Here is a 13,508-nt window from a genome sequence, read left to right as displayed (position 1 = left end):
GCCGCATGTAGATCTGGTTTTTCTGAATTCAGCTGCTCAGGAAAATCTTGTTTGCACATGCAATGGGCACTGCACACCTCTTTTGATGCCTATACCAGTATGATGGGTGGCTCACCTCCGGCTCAGAACGTGCACGTGAACGCCACCCACCATATTGGGTGCTTTGGCACTTGTGTTACGCTTGTAAAATGGGCTCAGCATCATCGAGTTTCTAGGCCGCTCTCACGGGGCTTTCAGCATCTGAGAGCTACCAATGGACCAGCCATCCCGCTAGTCACTGGGGATAAGGATCCAGGGCCCCGTGGAATGGGGAATGGTGGAATCGACTTGCCCAATTGTCATCTCCCAGGATAGCAGCACATGCCAGGTCCCTGGCTACCCCCTCGGAGCACCACCAGTGGAACCTGGAAGATGAGACTAGGCTGCCCAGGAACAACAACAACAACTTGCACTTATATAGCGCCTTTAATGTAGTAAAATGGCCCAAGGCGCTTCACAGGAGCATTAACAAAATTTGACACTGAGCCACGCAAGGAGATATCAGGACAGGTGACCAAAAGCTTGGTCAAAGAGATAGGTTTTAAGGAGTGTCTTAAAGGAGGAGGGGCATAGAGGCGGAGAGGTTTAGGGAGGGAATTCCAGAGCTTAGGGCCCAGGCAGCTGAGGACACGGCCGCCAACGGTGGGGCAATGAAAACTGGGGATGCGCAAGAGGTCAGAATTTGAGGAGTGCAGAGATGTTGGAGGGTTGTAGGTCTGGAGGAGGTTAAAGAGATAGGGAGGGGCGAGGCCATGGAGGGATTTGAAAACCTGGATGAGAATTTTTTAAATCAAGGCGTTGCCGGATTGGGAGCCAATGTAGGTCAGAACACAGGAGTGATGAGTGAACGGGACTTCCAGAGATCCAGCCTCCATGAGAGGAAGGTCACCTCAGTCCGATGACCCTTTTGTGGAGTATGAGCAACCAAACACCTCTCACGACACAGTCCTCATGTTGCACTAATGGGTGAAAGAAAGCAACGTGTAGCTAGCCAGGCGAAGCACAGTGTTAGGAAAGAGTAGATTGAGTTGTGTTCACTTTGGACTTTATTGTAATGAAATAGAATGTGCACTGATGTTGCACTTTGTTATTCATGGAGTTCTTGGATAAATACTTGAAGGGGAAAAATTTGCAGGGCGATGGGGAAAGAGCAGGGGAATGGGACTAATTGGATAGCTCTTTCAAAGAGCCGGCACAGGCACAATGGGAACATAGGAACAGGAGTAGGCCATTCAGCCCCTCGAGCCCGCTCCGCCATTTGATAAGATCGTGGCTGATCTGTGACCTAACTCCATATACCTGCTTTTGGCCCATATCCCTTAATACCTTTGGTTGCCAAAAAGCTATCTATCTCAGATTTAAATGTAGCAATTGAGCTAGTATCAATTGCCGTTTGCAGAAGAGAGTTCCAAACTTCTACCACCCTTTGTGTGTAGAAGTGTTTTCTAATCTAACTCCTGAAAGGTCTGGCTCTAATTTTTAGACTGTGCCCCCTACTCCTAAAATCCCCAACCAGCAGAAATAGTTTCTCTCTATCCACCCTATCCGTTCCCCTTAATATCTTATAAACTTCAATCAGATCACCCCTTAACCTTCTAAACTTTAGAGAATACAACCCCAATTTGTGTAATCTCTCCTCGTAACTTAACCCTTGAAGTCCGGGTATCGTTCTAGTAAACCTATGCTGCACTCCCTCCAAGGCCAATATGTCCTTCCGAAGGTGCAGTTCCCAGAACTGCTCACAGTACTCCAGGTGCGGTCTAACCAGGGTTTTGTATAGCTGCAGCATAACTTCTGCCCCCTTGTACTCCAGTCCTCTTGATATGAAGGCCAGCATTCCATTAGCCTTATTGATTATTTTCTTCACCTGTTCATGACACTTCAATGATCTATGTACCTGAACCCCTAAGTCCCTTTGGACATCCACTGTTTTTAACTTTTTACCATTTAGAAAGTACCCTGTTCTATCCTTTTTTGGTCCAAAGTGGATGACCTCACATTTGTCTACATTGAATTCCATTTGCCACAGTTTTGCCCATTCACCTAATCTATCAATATCGCTTTGTAATTTTATGTTCTCATCTACACTGCTTACAATGCCACTAATCTTTGTGTCATCGGCAAACTTAGATATGAGACTTTCTATGCCTTCATCTAAGTCGTTCATAAATATTGTGAATAATTGAAGCCCCAAGACAGATCCCTGCGGGACTCCACTAGTCACATCCTGCCAATGTGAGTACCTTCCCATTATCCCTACTCTCTGTCGCCTTTCGCTCAGCCAACCTCCTAACCAAGTCCGTACTTTTCCCTTAATTCCATGAGCTTCTTTCTTAGCTAATAGTCTCTTATGTGGGACCTTATCAAATGCCTTCTGGAAGTCCATATAAATAACATCCATTGACATTCCCCTGTCCATTACTTTAGTCACCTCTTCAAAAAATTGAATCAGGTTTGTCCGGCATGACCTACCTTTCACAAATCGATGCTGGCTCTCTCTGATTAACTGAAAATTTTTGAGGTGTTCAGTCACCCTATCCTTAATTATAGACTCCAGCATTTTCCCCATAACAGATGTTAAGCTAACTGGTCTATAATTCTCTGGTTTCCCTCTCTCTCCTTTCTTAAAAAGCAGAGTGACATGTGCAATTTTCCAATCTGGAGGGACAGTTCCTGAATCTAGAGAACTTTGAAAGACTATAGTTAGGGCATCTGCAATGTGCTCACCTACTTCCTTTAAAGCCCTGGGATGGAAACCATCTGGTCCTGGGGATTTGTCACTCTTTAGTGCTATTATTTTCTTCATTACTGTTGTTTTACTTATGTTAATTTTATTGAGTCCCTGTCCCCGATTCAATATTAGTTTTCTTGGGATTTCCGGCATGCTATCCTCTTTTTCTACTGTAAATGCTGATGCAAAGTAATTGTTCAACATGTCTGCCATTTCCCCACTTTCAGTTTTTAAGGGGCCAACACTGCTCCTGACCACCCTCTTTTTCCTATTATAACCATAAAAGTTCTTCGTATTGGTTTTGATATCCCTTGCGAGTTTCTTTTCATACTCTCTTTTTGTAGCCCTTACTATCTGTTTGTGACCCTTTGTTGATCTTTGTATCTTTCCCCATTCACCAGGATCTATGCCATTTTTTGCCTTTTTGTATGCCCTTTCCTTATGTCTTATACTGTCCCTTACCTCTTCAGTTGTTCATGGCTGTTTTTTTTGGCAAGTAGAGCCCTTGCCCCTCAGGGGTATAAACCGGTTCTGTCATCAGTCGTTTTACCCATTAACAGATTTACCCAGTTTACTGTGGACTGTCTCTGTCTCTTCCCATTGAAGTCGGCCTTACCCAAGTCTAGAATCTTAGCAGCTGATTCACTTTTTTCCCTTTCAAACACTACATTGAACTCGATCACGTTATGATCGCTATTGGATAGATGTTCACGCACAGTTAAGCTGTTAATGAAATCTGGTTCATTACTCATTACTAAATCTAGTATGGCTTGCCCCCTTGTTGCCTCTAGGACATACTGCTGTAGAAAACTATCCCGGACACACTCAAGAAATTCACTACCTTTCTGACAGTTGCTAGTCTGCTTTTCCCAATCTATGTGAAGATTAAAGTCCCCCATTAAGACCACTATGCCTTTCTTACACGCTTGTCTAATCTCTGCATTTATTCAATCTAGCATTTCAGAGCTGCTGCCAGGGGTCCTATACACAATTCCCACTGTAGTCTTGGATCCTTTCCTATTTCTCAATTCAACCCATAAGGTCACTGTTGGCTGCTTACCTCTCGTTATATCCTCCTTTATCATTGAAGTGATTTCATCTCTAATCACGAAGGCTACTCCTCCCCCTCTTCCATTTTCCCTATCTCTCCTGTAGACCTTATAACCTGGTATATTTAGTTCCCAATCCTGACCATCCTGCAGCCATGTCTCAGTAATAGCTATCATGTCATACCCTCCAATTTGAATTTGTGCCTGCAGTTCATTTAATTTATTCCTTATACTCCATGCATTCGTATATAGAACTCTTAGTTGGGCCACACACCCGAGCCTGACCTTCAGCTTTGATGCTGGGTTAATCGCCTTACGCCTTCTAGTTTTCACTTTATCTGTAGTGCCTAAAGTACACTCTTTCTGCTGCTCTACGCTTTCCCCTTTCACTTGTTCTTGAACAACTATTTGTATCGTAAATTTCCCCTGGGTCTTCCCCTCTCTTGCTGCTTTCAACTTTACTCTCTTCTGACTCCCCGCTCAGGTTCCCATCCCCCTGCCACTCTAGTTTAAACCCTCCCCAACAGCTGTAGCAAATCCCCCTGCGAGGATATTAGTCCCGGATCTGTTGAGGTGCAACCCGTCCGGCTTGTACAGGTCCCACCTTTCCCAGAATCAGTCCCAATTCCTCAGGAATCTAAATCCCTCCCTCCTGCACCAACCCTCCAGCCATGCATTCATCTGGTCTATTCTTCTATTCCTATACTCACTAGCACGTGGCACTGGGAGTAATCCTGCGATTACTACCCTTGAGGTCCTGCTTTTTAACTTATTTCCTAACTCCTTATATTCTGCTTGCAGGACCACATCCCTCTTTTTACCTATGTCGTTGGTACCGATATGGACCATGACCTCTGACTGTTCACCCTCCCCCTTCAGAATGTCCTGCATTGGGCCGAAAGGCTTTCCTCTGTGCAATATAATTCTGATGCTTTGAGTTTAGAGTCATACATGAAAAGGTGCACTCATTTAGTGCTGATTTATTCAATCATGTGATTACTAACCCAGTCAGATAGGAGCAAACATGTGGCAGCATGTTGTAGGATGAGTAGTGGGTTGGGGGAATGTTCCTTTATTGAGAAGTGGGGAAAGGAGCTGAAACTGTGGTGTCAAAGATAGACTGTGTTAAACAGAGGAGAGCTCAAAATCAGAGCCAGGCCGTTCAGGGGTGATGTCAGGAAGCAGTTCTTCACACAAAGGGGAGTGGAAATCTGGGACTCTCTCCCCCAAAAGCTGTTGAGGCTGGGGGTCAATTGAAGATTTCAAAGCTGAGATTGATAGATTTTTGTTAGGAACATAGGAACAAGAGTAGGCCATTCAGCCCCTCGTGCCTGCTCCGCCATTTGATAAGATCATGGCTGATCTGTGATCTAACTCCATATACCTGCCTTTGACCCATATCCCTTAATACCTTTGGTTGCCAAAAAGCTATCTATCTCAGATTTAAAATTAGCAATTGAGCTAGCGTCAATTGCTGTTTGCAGAAGAGAGTTCCAAACTTCTACCACCCTTTGTGTGTAGAAATGTTTTCTAATCTCACTCCTGAAAGGTCTGGCTCTAATTTTTAGACTGTGCCCCCTACTCCTAGAATCCCCAACCAGCGGAAATAGTTTCTCTCTATCCACCCTATCTGTCCCCCTTAATATCTTATAAACTTCGATCAGATCGCCCTTTAACTTCTAAACTTTAGAGAATACAACCCCAATTTGTGTAATCTCTCCTCGTAACTTAACCCTTGAAGTCCAGGTATCATTCGAGTAAACCTACGCTGCACTCCTTCCAAGGCCAATATGTCCTTCCGAAGGTGCGGTGCCCAGAACTGCTCACCGTACTCCAGGTGCGGTCTAACCAGAGTTTTGTATAGCTGCAGCATAACTTCTGCCCCCTTGTACTCTAGTCCTCTGGATATAAAGGCCAGCATTCCATTAGCCTTATTGATTATTTTCTGCACCTGTTCAAGACACTTCAATGATCTATGTACCTGAACCCCTAAGTCCCTTTGGACATCCACTGTTTTTAACTTTTTACCATTTAGAAAGTACCCTGTTCTATCCTTTTTTGGTCCAAAGTGGATAACCTCACATTTGTCTACATTGAATTCCATTTGCCACAGTTTTGCCCATTCACCTAATCTATCAATATCGCTTTGTAATTTTATGTTCTCATCTACATTGCTTACAATGCCACCAATCTTTGTCATCGGCAAACTTAGAAATGAGACTTTCTATGCCTTCATCTAAGTCGTTCATAAATATTGTGAATAATTGAGGCCCCAAGACAGATCCCTGCAGGACTCCACTAGTCATATCCTGCCAATGTGAGTACCTACCCATTATCCCTACTCTCTGTCGCCTTTCGCTCAGCCAACCTCCTAACCAAGTCCGTACTTTTCCCTTGATTCCATGAGCTTCTTTCTTAGCTAACAGTCTCTTATGTGGGACCTTATCAAATGCCTTCTGGAAGTCCATATAAATAACATCCATTGACATTCCCCTGTCCACTACTTTAGTCACCTCTTCAAAAAATTCAATCAGGTTTGTCAGGCACGACCTACCTTTCACAAATCCATGCTGGCTCTCTCTGATTAACTGAAAATTCTCGAGGTGTTCAGTCCCCTATCCTTAATTATAGATTCCAGCATTTTCCCCACAACAGATGTTAGGCTAACTGGTCTATAATTCTCTGGTTTCCCTCTCTCTCCTTTCTTAAAAAGCAGAGTGACATGTGCAATTTTCCAATCTCGAGGGACAGTTCCTGAATCTAGAGAACTTTGAAAAATTATAGTTAGGGCATCTGCAATGTGCTCACCTACTTCCTTTAAAACCCTGGGATGGAAACCATCTGGTCCTGGGAATTTATCACTCTTTAGTGCTATTATTTTCTTCATTACTGTTGTTTTACTTATGTTAATTTTATTGAGTCCCTGTCCGCGGTTCAATATTAGTTTTCTTGGGATTTCCAGCATGCTATCCTCTTTTTCTACTGTAAATACTGACGCAAAGTAATTGTTCAACATGTACGTCATATCCCCATTGTCAATGACTATATCCCCACTTTCAGTTTTTAAGGGGCCAACACTGCTTCTGACCACCCTCTTTTTCTTAATGTAACTATAAAAGTTCTTTGTATTGGTTTTGATTTGCTAAGGGTATTAAGGGTTATGGAACCAAGGTGGGTTAATGGAGTTGAGATACAGGTCAGCCATGATCTATTTGAATGGCAGAACAGACACGAGGGGCTGAATGTCCTACTCCTGTTCCTATGTTCCAGTGATGAGGTGTGCCCTCATTCCTCTTGCAGTAAATGTTGTCCGAGTCTCCTTTGCTACATTCTGTGCTCCTCCTCCATGATAATGGCATATAAATACCGAGTGCCATACCTGTTCCTGAGAAGCCCTCCCTGTGGGTCGAGGGCGGGGCGAATCTCCCAGTCAGAAGCAAAAAAAAAATTGCCGCAGAGTGGTTCCCAGCTGCATAAAACTCCCCACACTCTTTGGGCTCAGAAATTTCTCAATGCGGCTTGTCTCAGATGATGTAGCTGCACCTTAAAGATCTCACTCCTGGTTAGCCCAAGTTAGCTGTGTGAGTGTAGAAGCAGGAAACTGAGAGTCACAGCAGCATGGGCCCTCGTTATCATATACTTAAACAAGGTCTCTGTGGGGCTCAGTGGGAGGATTGCAGGAGGGTCCAAAAAGTTCAGGGTGGGGGAAGAGAGCGATTTTGGGGGTGGAAAACAGGTGCAAACCACCACAGAAAGTTATTTGCTCCACTTATATGCTGGTGTGGAAATTCATCCCCAACGCCTTTAATATAGAAAACATTACAGAGAGCAAGGGAATAGAGATTGGGAGAGGTGAACTCCCAAACTTGAGATTGGGAACTTGGCCAAAAAGATGAAATTTGAGAATTGTTTTAAAGGTGGAGAGGGAGCTGGAGAAGGAGGCTAGACGTTTTGGGGCAGAGAAGTTTTGGGGGGGGGGGGAAGGAAAGAGAGGTTTAGGGGGAAAAAAGAGGTTCTGGGTTGTGGGGAAGAGAGGGGAGAGGTTTGGGGGAGGGGAGAAGAGGTTAAGGGTGGAGTCGAGGTGTTTGACAGTTCTGGCACGCTGGTCTTTTCAGTTGATGCAATCCTACAGAGAAATCTATCAGACCAGGAAGGTTCAAGGGTCAATCCACAATCTGTGCAGTTAGTTAATCTCAGCAACTGATGGACTGCATCTGCACGAGACTCACAAACAAGCAGTTGCAGGCACTACAACTGGCTTCAGTGGCCCTGCATTAAAGTGAAGGGAAGGGGGGAAGCTGCAAATCCAGCTCCTCTCCACTGACCCCTGCTGGAAAGTGTGGTGAGTAGTTGAAGACAGGGTCAGACCCACCTGCGCTACCCCCTTGAAATCTTGCAATATTACGCCCACCCGACACCTGCGAAGATAGAGCCAGACCATGATGGCAATATGGCTGCTGGGTGGATTTGAATGAATTGGAGGCTACAAGAGCTGTTTGCCAAGCACCTGATAGGAAAGCCAACTCATCTAGCTTTCAATGCGTTGTGTGCAGCCGTGTTTGTCTGTGTCTGGGATTGGGCTCCTGCCATCCACACACCCACAATGGAACACATCCGTCAACTCAACGGGAGACTCTATCAAATACTGTTTAGGGTCACACATGAAGACCACAGGGTGAGGTATCATACAGCTTCCAATGCCGATGGAGCCATATCCCAGCCTGAGTTGAGGAAAGAACTTGCATTTATACAGCACCTTTCATCACCGCAGGATGTACCAAGGTGCTCCACAGCCAATGAGGTATTTATTGAAGTGCAGTCGCTATTGAGTTTACACCTTCAGGAGAGATGGTGAGGAAACAAAAAAAAACGAGGCAGGGTTATTCTAATCCTGCTGGAGTAATAAATACTGCCATGAAAGCACGGGTTAGGATGCCTACCAGATAAAGTGGTGAGCTATCAAAAACCACCCAGGAAGCAATTTCAGGAGAGCAAGTGGGCCTACCTGCGTGGCAGAAGGATAAAAATCATTTGATTTCTCTCACCACCAATTTTTTAAAAACAAAAAGCTAAGATTCTGAAACAGGTAATTAGATTGAAAAAGAACAAAAGAATTTCCAGTTCCATTGAAAGGCCCACAATTTAAACATTAACTCTTCTGTTCCACCACAGATGCTGATCGACTTGCTGTGCTTCCAGCATTTTCTTGTTTTCTTTTGATTAACTTGAATTTATACAGCGCCTTTCGTGACCTCAGGGTGTCCCAAAGCGCTTTACTGCCAATGAAACACTTTTGAAGTGCAGCCACTGTTGTAACGTAGGAAACGCCTGATCATATCACTCAGGACGTCAGAAAGAACTTCACATCTAATAAATTTGTTTTTTTGAAGCAAACTCGCGGTTGGGTAGGGAAACAACCGCCATTTTACACACAGCAAGGTCCCGCAAACAGCAATGAGATAAATGACAAGATTAGTCTGTTTTCGGTGGTGCTGGTTGAGGGAGTAAATGTTCGCCAGGACATCAAAAAAACACTGTTGTTCTTCAAATAGGCTCTTTTACAGCCACCGGATCCGGCAAAGTACAGCACTTCTGACCGTGCGGCACTCCCTCAGTGCTGCACTGGAGCGGCAGCCCAGAGTGTGCGGTCAGGACTGGAGTGCAGCTCAAGCGGGCAACCTGCTGACTCACGGGTGAGAAGTGCTGCCAGCTGAGGTAAAAGTATAGAAAGGACATTCTATTGTGCTGCCGACACTATACCCCAGTATCCTTGGAAATGGGTTGGTGACATTCCATAGCAATACATCACTAATAAAGACTTACATTTATATTGTACCTTTCATGACTTCAGGATGTCCCAAAGCGTTTTACAACCAATGAAGTACTTTTGAAGTGTAGTCACCGCTGTAACGTAAGAAATGGAGCAGCTAATCTGCGCACAGCAAGCTCCCACAGATAGCATCGAAAGAAATTACCAGATTATGTGTCTTAGTTGTTGTTTGAGGGATAAATGGCAGTCAGGACCCGGGGAGAACTCTGCTGCTCTTCTTCAAAATAGTGCCGTTGGATCTTTTACATCCACCCGAGGCGGCAGGCGGGGCCTCGGTTTAATGTCTCATGCAAAAGATGGCAACTCCAACTGTGCAGGATTCCCTCAGTACTGCACTGGGAGTGTCAGCCTAGATTATGGGCTCAATTCTCTTGAGTGGGACTTGAATCCACAATCAATGCAGTCTGCTAAATTTAAGCCATTTTGATGGGGTTCCTGAATGTTCATCCATCCCCACAGATTGGGACGGCCCAGTGAACAAATCCCGAAGCAGGGAATCAGGACTTGGGGCACCATCCACTCTTCTGAAAGACACCAACTCCACTCCACAGGCATCAAAATGCACAGTAGCCATTTTAATGTTGTTTCTGACTATCTTTAATATGTATTTATTTTCTGGTATAAACAGCAGATTACAGGGCTGCTGCAGCTAATGCATAGTGCACTGCATCACAGCTCTGTGGGGAAAGCAAATAATTTTCTCATTTAAACCAATCAATAATTTAACCATAGAAAACTATCTTACATTATTTGACAATCACGCAAGCCTAACAAGACTAAGTCACTCATGTATCGAAACACACCACTCGATGCACATTTCACCTTCTATTACAGGGGGAAGAGGGTTAGGAATGACTCTCGTTTATGGGCAAATCTGGTTTGCAGAGGAACGCTGCTGGATCCATGGTTCCAAGCACATATTCAGGGTGTGCACACAATACAGCACCAGAGCTTCACTGATGTCAACCTGTCAGGGCTGAGAGCAAAACTACAGACCAGTGGTGCATGCTCAACCCAAAATGACCCATTTCAGATGCGGAATTTTAGGGACAAATCAGGAAATGGTTCAGACCTGAGCTTAATGCAGTATTTATTTATTATTTTTTTTATTATTTTTAAAACTTGATACAGTTTAACATCAAAGCCCAGGTTTATTACCTACTTCTCTGGTCTTCACAGCCGTTCCTAAACCAGATTATTAAACAGGTGCAGCATTAGAAATCAGCGTGGAATGCTAATTGTGTTCGGAATCTTGCATTCCATCTCTGTGTTTGGCTAGCCTTGTCCGCCCAGAGAGAAAATCCCATCCACACTCAAGGACAGGTCCACTGATCACTAATCATCCAACCCAGCCCTATTCAAGAACGATCCACTAAATAATCATTAAAACGCTATTGCAAAAACAGCTTTCAGTTAGAATCTCCCTCTTACAGGTCCTGTAAAACTTTGAGACGATCTTGAGAGATCTGTGCCATGCCCAGTTTGGATCACTACGATGCAAGAGAGGTGTTCAGCATAATGAAAGGAGCATCGAGGCTGATTCTTAGTGTCGGAGAATTGCACAACGAGGAAGCTCTTGAAAAACTTAGGAATTTCAATCGTAAGTTGGCAATTGTGAAAAATCTCAGATAGGTATACAAGATATATAGGAAGCAAACTGCTCGGAGGTTTATGCCATTCGCTACAAGATGCAGAACAGCTGGAGTTGGCTTGTCCTCAAACCCTTTGGGAGAATCGCAGGTGCCTACTGTAGGCTGCACCTCATTAATACACCAACATATTGAGTTTCCAGGTTTCCCACTTGTCAGAATTTAAAAGCAAAATACTGTGGATGCTGAAAATCTGAAATAAAAACAGAAAATGCTGGAAACCCTCAGCAGGTCAGGCAGCATCTGTGGAGAGTGAAACAGAGTTAACGTTTCAGGTCGATGACCTTTCTTCAGAACTGCCTTTGCTTTTGATTTAGTGTTTAATTCACTGCCACTTCTCTTCCCGGAATGCTCACCTTGAAGAAGTTCTGCTCTTCTCTCCAACACCACTTCTGACGAAACCTGAAACGTTACCTCAGTGTCTTTCTCCACAGCTGCTGCCTGACTTGCTGAGTATTTCCAGCATTTTCTGTTTTTGTCAGAATTCAACCTACTGGTATGCACCTGTACCTTCCCTTAATATATAAAAGCACAGAATATTCTCAGCGTCTATAACCCCCAGTTTCTATGGAAATCTTTTCTACCTATTCAGGCTCCCTGGTTCTGCATATTGGGTGTTGCTGTACTCTGCCAGGGTCACTTGCAAGCAAGGAATTCCCAAACTCTTCACTGGTCTCATGGTCAGTAGGAGCTAATCCTTGCCAAGTCCTGTCACAGAAGTGCTGCAGTGGTTCCAGTTGTGCAGGGTTACATGCCTGAAGCTGCATTAAGTTGCACTAAATGCTGGCCTCGCCAGCGACGCCCACATCCCGTGAACGAATAAAAAAAAAGTTCAAGAGGAGCCTTAAAATTACCCAGAATGTGGCAAGATCAATTAATGACAGCATCGTGATTATAAATGCTGCTTCACATCAGTTTTTGAAGAAGAAAGTTTTGAGGGTTAGCACTCCCCTACTGGATATCTCATCCCCCACCCTAGTTTTAAAAAATAAATCCCCAGCTCCCTCTGATGGCTCAGAGCTAATTACTCCACTTGGTGCTGTACTATGAGCTTCGATACTTTATGGGGGTAATTTTGGCGATTGTGTAAATCGAGCGATATCGGATCAGCCGCCCATTATACACCTCTCTCGATCGGGAGACACGTATAACGGGCGGCTGGTCTGATATTGCCTGTTTTACATGATCGGCCAAAGTCAAAATTACCACAACCCCCCCCCCCCCCCCCCCCCCAATCAATGCTGAGTTAACTGATGGTGGGGGGGAGTGGTGCGCTACAATTGACTACAGCATTCCCAGGCATTTGGAAAGAGGACTGAGGCGAGAGAGAGAACAAAATACAAAAAAAAGTTCCTACTCTTAACTGTGAAAATGCAGTGTGTGGATGCCAAGTGAAGCCAGCGCTGGGCTTAGCTGCAGTTGAGTAACCCCCACCCCGCCATGACATCAGCTACAAGGTTCCTTTTGCAGTGCACCCTGTTTCTTACAATAGTCAGTAGTTTGTTTGGTCCATTTTCAGTTGGGCTGCAAGGTTAAAGTTACATGTGTGCATTTATCTTGCAATCTGATAACACAAAGGTCAAGTTATTACTTCACTTAGCACAAATACTGTTAAAAGAAGCTAAGTGTCCTTCTTCAAGATAAACCACCTTAGCATCACCAGCACTTTTAACACAACACACGCAATAACTTCAGTGGCCCACAGAATGGAACTCAACGGGACTCGAAGAGACAAATACCTGGGATGCAGTTACCCTGACACGTTACCTTGCTCTAATAGGTAGAAACTGTTAAGGAGCTTTGAACTCCCAATGCTTTGCATCCGGCTATAAAAGATGGGCCACTTAATAAAACATAAAATAATTAGTAGCACGTTTCTGATGAATCTAAAACTTGTTTTAATGAACACAAGTAAAAAGACCCGACTGGGAGTTCAGCTCAGCTTGTAGACAGGTCACTCCCCAGTAAATCAGGTGTGGGCAGAAATCATTCCACGTTTCAAATGCTTGAACCTTCTCAGCTACCGTACGTTTCAGCAATTTGCTCATGGAATGGTTTTCCAATGGAGCCAAGTGAGGAGAAGCACGGTGAGACGTACTAAGGAGAAGATTCAGCAGGGACAGAACATGCCATCAGTCCATATCCCCAGTCAAGGAGATGAGTAGTACTTAGGGTGGGACAGGAAGAATAAATAGAGGCACACAGAAAAA

The sequence above is a fragment of the Heptranchias perlo genome, chromosome 33 (assembly GCF_035084215.1).
Source record: "Heptranchias perlo isolate sHepPer1 chromosome 33, sHepPer1.hap1, whole genome shotgun sequence".
NCBI lineage: Eukaryota > Metazoa > Chordata > Chondrichthyes > Hexanchiformes > Hexanchidae > Heptranchias > Heptranchias perlo.
This window is presented reverse-complemented; position numbering follows the sequence as displayed.